A 9,221-nucleotide genomic window follows, 5' to 3' on the forward strand; every position below is an offset into this window, starting at 1 on the left:
GGAGAGTGTTCTTAGGAGCTTTTGATTCTTTTTTTTGAGTGTGTGTGGGCTACCTCCTTGGTTGTGGGAGTGTGAGTGCTTTCCACCTCCATTGGAGCTTAAAGAACCTATCTTTTGAGGGAAAGAACTTAGCTTTGAGTAGTGATTTTCGTGCATCACTAAGGCAGAGGCTTAGGGAACTTCATTGATCATCAAAGGCTCTTCTTTTTCTGAGTTCAAGGACCCCATAGGTATACCCTGAACTTTCTCTTTGAAATTTCATGAAAATAGCTTGTTTGTGTTATGAAATGAGATAACTTTAATCATTCAAGCTTAGGGCTGTTAATCTAGCGTTAATAAGTATTAATGAACATTTGTTTTGGGTCAAAACCGAACCTTGGATCATTGGGAGCCATTTACACTTCGGTTTATGCAGAAAAATTCTTCAGAAAACTGTTCTGCCCGCGTGGTAATCGATTACCTTTTGTTGGTAATCGATTACCATGTGCGGTAATCGATTACCATGTTTTTGGTAATCAGTTACCTAGTTCAGTAATCGATTACCATGTGCTTGGTAATCGATTACCACCTGTGAAAATGACCAGAAACCAGTTTTATGCGTGGGAAAGTGCCCATTTGGGCTTGATGGCCTAGGAAATTGGTGTTACTATTGGGAAACAGTGATACCTTTAATTGAGGGACTTAATGCTTGATAAATATGAACTAGAAAAGATGTAATCGAGTAAGGAAATGTGTCATAATGAAATGAACCTTTAAAGTGTGGTTATTTATGATATTTCTGATATAAACAGACTGTGATTGTGCTGTTTGGTGACATTGGGCCAGTGTGGACTCTTGGTATGGATGGATGGCTTGTGAAGTAAGCTTTCGTGTCCTCGGTTTAGCCATTGTTGGTTCCACCTTATCCCATGGGGGGATGGTTTATATGCATGATGTGTTTTCATGTATTGTTTTATTGAAATGCTATTGAGCTGTTAAGTGCAAATGCCTTATCATATGTATGTGGTGTTCGCCTAGACGGGATTAAGTTCATGTGGGCAGGTACGACATGGGCGCGTACTGTGTGGTTAATAGACGTATTCCTGCATCTCTTTGGCCAGTAGATTAGGTATAACACATATGACATGATTATCTGCTGCATTGCACTGGTTTTGGAACTTATATTGTTGAACTGATTTTAGAACTTATATTGCACATGTAAGCGAGCTTGGGGTGGAAGATCCTTGAGGACCCCTTGTCTTACTGAGATTTCTACTTAGAGATCTCACCCCACGTTTGGGGCACCATTTCAGGTTCAGGTAATGCGGGGGTTGAGACCTCTAGCGGCAGGAGGCCAGAGCTTAGCTGATATTTTTGCTTTTATGATGATATGCTTGGATGCTGATCTGTCTTGCATTTATTATAGTGTTTTTGGATTTGAGACTGCTGTTGGGCTTTGCTGCCTTATTTGGTGAGCATGGGGATTGTCCATACCACGTTGATTATGTTTTGTCTACCTTGACTTTTCATGTATAATGAACAAGGATATTCTCCGCACTACGTGTTGTAGATCCGTGAGTAGATAGACATCTATATTATGAGGTATTTCAGTTAGCTTTCTATTTGCAATTACATACAGGCGATGTTTGAAAATGAATTAAGTAATTCAACTTGGTAATATTAATGACGTCATAATTGAAAAAAGAAGATATTCCGCATTTATTTTATTAAGCTTGGCTTAATACGATGACATGTTAACAAACCGGGTATACACGGGGTGTTACATTTTATGGTATCAGAGCACTTTTTAGGGAAAAACCTGTATGTATTGCAATAACTTAGTATGTTCTACTGTGTGTCTGTCTCTTGTGTTTTCTCTATCGGGTTTTGCTATGATGATGCACGTGTGACCACATTGCGTGGGCCTGATCAACTCATTCTTTGTGTAACTTGTGCAGAGTCATGGTAATGCCAAGGAGAAACCGTGAGACGACTGAGGGTCAACCCGACCCGGTCCTGACTGCATTAGCTGAGATGTAGGCAGCTAGATTAGCCGATCACGAGGCCGCTAGATTGGCCAACCTGGCGATGATGGACGCCGTTCGAGAGGTGAACCGAAAAGCCATTGAAGATGTATTGGAGGCGAATCGACTAGCGTATATGACCATGCTACGGGTCGTATTGGAGGAGATGAGAATTGGTTGTCATGACCCAACATCCTCCGTTGTCACCACCTCCATCCCCACATTAGTGTGGGAGTGGAGTTAGAGGGAGGTTAGTGGGGAATGAATCCTCGCTGCCTAAGTGCATCCCGCGTGGAAAGACTCATAAGGGTACTTGCTGGCAAGGACAAAAAGTAAGTTTTAGATGTGGCAAGCCAGGTCACCGTATCAATAGATGCACTACCAAGGCGCAGCAATCTGCAAGAATACAAAATGTTTCAATGTGTCGCATGGAGAGGATAGCTGGATCAACATCATGTTCCTCACTCTTCCAAAAGTGAGCATCAAATTGTGGGGTAGGCTCAGCCTCAATATCTCCTCCTTGATTCACTCGGGCTCGCTTCTTATATCTCTTCTTCCCCTGTGTAGAGGGAGCTGGTTGAGAAGGAGAAGACATTGTGCCTACACAACAAGAGAAAATCAGTCCAAATGTCAAACAATTACATATCATGAATCCAATTCCACAATTCCCAGATTTAAAACTCTTGTAGTGGGGAATTTGGATCAAAACATGTATGAATTACAACCCCACAATGCCATAATGTAGACCCTCAATTTAGTAAGAAACAGGGCCTGGATGCTAAAACGGTCACACTGAGCGTTTTAGCGTCCTGGCCTTAAACGTGTGTAAAAACTGGACGGGCGCTAAAACGTTGAAACCAAACGTTTTAGCGCCAGGCTAAGTTTTAGGTCAGGCATTTCCACGAACACCTTGTGTGTGTGTGTATTTGCATATATGAATTATCATTGAGGGAATTTCTTCTAAACCCCAAACAGATGGAAACAACAGCATGATTCAAACATGAACATTTAGTGACAATCTAATCATAGAAATATAACATGTTCATGAATCAAACTAGGAACTCCCATGGTTGTGAAGTAAACCCTAAGGCAATCCAAATTGAAAGATGAAGAAAAATGGATGAGTACCTGAAATGGGAGTGGATGAGATGCGATGAAAGAGTGTGGCAAGAACTCAAGATACAGGGAAAGAGAAAGATGGAGACGTAACAAGAACTCAGAATACTGTGAATGAAAGAAGTGAGAGGGAAACCGTGTTTAAGAATAAGTGACGGGGCACTAAAACGTTGGCTGAGCAGCGCTTTAGCGTCCTTGTCCAGAGAAAAATGCACACTTTGTGCAGCACAGCGCTAAAACGGTCAGAATTAGCGCTTTAGCACGTTTGGCCAGAGTGCCTGTATTGGTGTTGTTGGTGAACGCTAAAACGGTCATAGTGAGCGTCTTAGCGCGCACAACCAGAGAGTTTCATAATGATGGAACTCTAGGGACGCTAAAACGGTCAGAGGTAACGTTTTAGCGCCCAGCACATAGCAAAAATTTCTCTTTGATTTTTCAAAAAAATTTCCTTTTACTTCTTCATCTTATGGATATGGTATGAACATGGAATTACATACCTAGTACAGTGGGTTGGCTCCCACTCAGCGCTTGTTTAACGTCACGAGCCTGACGGGTATGATCTATTTTACCTCTAATAAAGCAACTGTCAGTAGTTGCCTATCCACAACACTTCCAACATATAACTTCAATCGTTGACCATTGACTGTAAAACTTCTGTCCGAATCCAAAGAAATGATTTCTACAGCCCCATATGGTTTCATGTCTTTTACCACAAACGGTCCAGACCATCTAGACTTTAACTTCCTTGGAAACAGCTTCAACCTGGAATTGAACAGAAGTACTTGATCCCCCACCTTGAAGTCTCTAGGTGTGATCTTCCTATCATGCCATAGCTTTGTCTTTTCCTTATACAAACTTGCACTTTCATAAGCAGACAAACGGAACTCATCCAATTCATCCAGCTGTAATAATCTTTTCTGTCCTGCTGCTTTGGAATCAAAATTCAGATATCTCACAGCCCACAAAGCCTTGTGCTCCAATCCAACTGGCAAATGGCATGCTTTTCCAAACAGCAACTGAAATGGAGACATCCCAATAGGAGTTTTGAAAGCGGTCCTATATGCCCATAAGGTGTCATCAAGTTTCTTGGACCACTGGGTCCTAGCATTCCCAACAGTCTTCTCCAATATTCTCTTCAATTCCCTGTTGGAAATCTCAACCTGACCACAAGTCTGTGGGTGGTATGGAGTGCTTATTTTGTGCCTCACTCCATACTTAGCCAAGGCATACTCCACCATCCTATTATCAAAATGAGTGCCCCTATCACTAATGATAGCTCTAGGGACTCCAAATCTTGAAAATATATTCTTTCTCAAAAAAGCAATCACCACCCTGGAATGATTGGTTGGTGTAGCTATGGCCTCAACCCATTTGGACATATAATCAACTGCCACCAATATGTACTTGTTAGAGTAGGAAGAAGGGAAAGGTCCCATAAAATCCATACCCCAAACATCAAAGATCTCCACTTCCTGGATATTGTTCAACGGCATTTCATGTCGCCTAGAAATATTCCCAGTTCTCTGACAGTTGTCACATGCCTCCACAAACTTCTTTGCATCCTTGTATAAAGTGGGCCAGTAGAAGCCACTCAACAATACTTTTGCTGCAGTTCTCTCACCTGCAAAATGTCCACCATATGCAGATCCATGACAATGCCACAACACATCATTTTGTTCTTCCTCTGGAATACACCGTCGGATCACACTATCTGAACATCTATAGAAAAGATATGGCTCATCCCAAATGTATCTCTTAACATCATGCAGAAATTTCTTCCTCTGTTGCCATGTTAAATCCTTAGGCATCAATCCAGCAGCTTTATAGTTGGCGAAATCAGCAAACCATGGTGGGGTACTGATAGAGAAGACTTTATCCCTAACCATCTATGTGACAGCACGTATTGCCAAAACATGTTCATCAGGAAACGCTTCTCTGATCACTACTTCCGGTCCTTCTTGAAGCTCTTTTTATGTAATCCTGGATAAGTGATCAGCCACCAAATTTTCAACTCCCTTTTTGTCCTTGATCTCTACCTCAAACTCTTGCAACAGTAACAACCAGCGGAGCAACCTGGGTTTAGCATCCTGCTTACTTAACAAATACTTTAAAGCTGCTTGGTCAGTGTAAACAATAACTTTTGATCCTAACAGATATGGCCTGAATTTGTCAAATGCATACACAATAGCCAGTAATTCTTTTTCTGTAGTAGCATAATTCTTTTGTGCATCATTTAAGATCTTACTGGCATAGTAAATGACATGCAACAATTTATTCACTCTTTGGCCTAGTACCACTCCTACAGCATAGTCACTGGCATCACACATTAATTCAAAAGGTAATGAGAAATCAGGTGCCATCATGATAGGTGCAGTGGTCAACTTTTCTTTTAAATCATGAAATGCATGCAAACATTCATCATCAAACAGGAATTCATGGTCCTTGACCAATAACTTGCATAAGGGCTTGGCAATTTTTGAAAAATCTTTTATGAACCGCCTATAAAATCCTGCATGACCAAGAAAACTCCTCACACCCTTAACATTTACCGGTGGAGGAAGTTTCTCTATCACAGAAATTTTTGCCCTGTCCACCTCAATTCGATTCCTAGACACCTTGTGTCCAAGAACTATACCTTCTGTCAGCATAAAGTGACACTTCTCCCAGTTCAAAACCAAATTACAGTCTTGACATCTTTTCAAAACAGAATCTAAATTCCCTAGACATACATCAAAATCAGACCCAAAAACAGAAAAATCATCCATAAAAATTTCTATGCATTCTTCTATCATATCAGAAAAAATGGAAAGCATGCACCTTTGAAAAGTGGCAGGAGCATTGCATAAACCGAAAGGCATCCTCCGGTATGCGAATATTCCATATGGACATGTAAAAGCAGTCTTCTCCTGATCCTCTGATGCCACAGCTATCTGATTGTACCCTGAATAACCATCCAAGAAGCAATAGAAAACATGTCCTGCCAACCTCTCTAGCATCTGATCCAAGAAAGGAAGTGGAAAATGATCCTTCCTGGTTGCCTTATTCAGCCTCCGGTAATCAAGGCACATTCTCCAGCTAGTGATTGTCCTTGTGGGAATCAACTCATTATTCTCATTTTTCACCACAGTCATCCCCCCTTTCTTGGGCACGGTCTGCACAGGACTCACCCAAGCACTGTCTGAAATGGGGTAAATCATCCCAGCATCAAGCAACTTCACCACCTCTTTCCTCACTACTTCCTTCATAGTGGGGTTGAGTCTCCTCTGTGGTTGCCTTACTGGTTTGACCTCTTCCTCCATCAATATTTTGTGGGTGCAAAAGGAAGGATTAATACCCTTAAGATCTGAAAACTGCCATCCAATAGCCATTTTATTCTTCTTGAGTACCTTAATCAACTTCCCTTCTTCCTCATCAGACAACATTGCATTAATGATTGCTGGATATGTTTGATCATCCCCAAGGAACACATACTTCAAATGTGAAGGTAATTCTTTAAGTTCTACCTTAGGTGCCCCTTTTGGAATGTCATCAATCTTCTTCTCAAGCTCTTCCACTTCTGGCTCTTCTTGGTAATTTTCTGTACCTGTCTCTTCTACTGATCTTTTTTCCTCAACTGGGAATTCTTCTTCTTTATTCACTTCTTCCACAACCTCCTGTATCACATCTAATCTAAAACAATCCTCCACATCAACGGGGTGCTTGATGGTTTCAAATACATCAATTGTGACTGTTTCCTCATCCACCCTTAGCAACAACTTTCCTTGTTCAACATCTATCAAAGATCTTGCAGTTGCTAAAAAGGGTCTTCCTAACAATAGAGGACTTTTTGTATCCTCTATGTCAAGAATCACAAAATCCACTGGAAAAATAAACTTGTCTACCTTGACCAAGACATCTTCAACCACACCTTCAGGCCTCTTGATAGATCTATCTGCAAGATGCAGAATAAGATTGGTCTCCCTTCAAAGTGTTGATTCCCAAAGCTCTACATACTGTCAACGACATCAAGTTTATACTGGCTCCCAAATCGCACAATGCCTTTCCCACCTCCACATCTCCTATAGCAATAGAGATACTGAAGCTTCCAGGATCTTTCATTTTTGTTGGAAGCTTCTTCTGGATTAGGGCACTACACTTTGCTGTTAGGGCCACTGTCTCACCATCAGTTAATTTCCTCTTCTTAGTAAGAAGATCCTTCATGAACTTTGCATAGTGAGGCATATTTTCCAGTGCTTCAAAAAATAGTATGTTAATTTGTAAATTTTTGAAGATATCCAAAAATCTTGCATAGTGCTGTTTCTGAATCTCTTGCTTCAACCTCTGAGGGTAGGGAACTTTAGCATAGGGAGATAAAATAACTGGCTGTTCTTTCTTGTCAGCCATCTTCTTCTTTTCCCACTTCATCATCTTTTGTGGGGAAGCATTTTTACAACTTCTACCTCTCCTTCATTCTTATTGTCCTTCCCTTCCTCTTCTTTATCAATTCCAACTATAACATCTCTAACAACTACTTCCTTATCACTTTTCTCATTTCTCATCTTCTCTACTTCATCATCAGAGACTACATCTTCAACCACAACCTCTTCTTCATTCTTTTTATTTTCCACATTCTTTTTCACTGGTTGAAGTACCAACCCACTTCTTGTCATAATTGCTTTACAGTGCTCCTTAGGATTCACTAGTGTATCACTTGGAAATTTCCCTTGTGGTCTCTCTGATATCTGTCTTGATAATTGACCAATCTGGGTCTCCAAATTTCTGATTGATGCTTCCTGATTTCTGAAAGAAGTTCTGGTCTCCTGCATGAATGCAATTGTCTCTTCCCTGAATGAATTAGACCCCTGGATATAATCCTGAGTTGTCTTAGATAACTAAGCAAACGCTTTCTCCCATGCAGCAGGATCACTCGACTGCTCCTTCATATGTGGTGGTGGAGGATGTAATGGTGGATTCAATTGATGGTTGGAACTATAGCTGAATCCTGGGTGTTGATTCTTGTTCTTCCATGGTGGCATATAAACATTCCTTCCCTGATTGTTGTAGTTCCTTTGATTATTCTGATCATACCACACTCCATTCACCTCTGCTTGTTCTGGTGATCCCCCATAATCACACTCCTCTGTCACATGGCCCTTGCCACAGATAGCACATACACTCTTTGTTTCCACAGAAGCTACCTTTTGTGAAGAGAGTTTCTTAATAAGGGTATCTAATTGTTGCTGCTGTTGTCTCTGTGTCTGCATCAGTTGATCATTCCTTGCCAACAGAGCATCATACCCATCCAACCTGATGACTCTTGTCCTTCTGTCAGCCACTAGGGCATTATCAAATTCTTGAGATGCTAATGACTCAAAGATATCCAAGGCTTCTTGAGGGGTCTTGGTAGTCAATGATCCACCAGCAGTGGCATGCACCAAGGTTCTAGTGTTAGTGGTCATTCCTTGCAGGAACATTGCTGCTTGTTGCCATGCCTCAATTCCGTGCTGTGGACATTTCCTCAACAAAGTCTTGAATCTCTCCCAAGCCTCATAAATGGATTCTGACTCTTTCTGCTTAAAGCTTGTAATCTCATCCTTCAACTTGGCCCTCTTGGATGCTGAGAAAAACCTCTGCAAGAACTTGGTTTGCAGATCATCCCAAGTTGTTATACTTCCTTGTGGCAATGATTGCAGCCATTTCCTTGCATCATCCGTCAGTGAATGAGTGAATAGTCTCAACAGAATTGCATCTCTTGTGACACCATTTATCTTCACAGTATCACTCAACAATAGAAAGTTCTCTATGTGCAAGTAAGGGTCCTCAGCACTGGTTCCAGCAAACTGATCCTTCTGCACCAAATGTATCAAAGCAGGCTTCAATTCAAAGTTGTTGGGCTCCACTGTTGGGCGCACAACACTCCCAATTGGAGGAATCACTGCAGGAGTCATGTACTCTCCCAATGTCCTCTGTGGTGGTAGTGGTCTGTGATTCTCTGCCATTATCTCTTCCTGATTAACCGTACTTGATTCACCAATTTCTTGCAACTGTCTCTTTGCCTGGCTGCCCTTTTGTGCTTCCTCAATGTCCTTTCTAATTCTGGATCATACAACAACGAATTCGGAT

At 41.3% G+C, this 9,221-nt stretch overlaps 1 non-coding gene across 1 annotated transcript; it reads left to right on the forward strand.

Moving 5' to 3' along the window:
• The first annotated feature begins 8,594 nt into the window (after positions 1 to 8,594).
• LOC133293740 (small nucleolar RNA R71) lies at positions 8,595 to 8,701 on the forward strand. Its single transcript, XR_009749100.1, has one exon. It is a non-coding gene; the product is annotated as a small nucleolar RNA R71 (small nucleolar RNA).
• The last annotated feature ends 520 nt before the right edge of the window (positions 8,702 to 9,221 follow it).

Source organism: Gastrolobium bilobum, unplaced genomic scaffold, assembly GCF_033153095.1.
Source record: "Gastrolobium bilobum isolate Gb01-03AN ecotype WA unplaced genomic scaffold, APGP_CSIRO_Gbil_v1 utg9915, whole genome shotgun sequence".
Taxonomy (NCBI): domain Eukaryota; kingdom Viridiplantae; phylum Streptophyta; class Magnoliopsida; order Fabales; family Fabaceae; genus Gastrolobium; species Gastrolobium bilobum.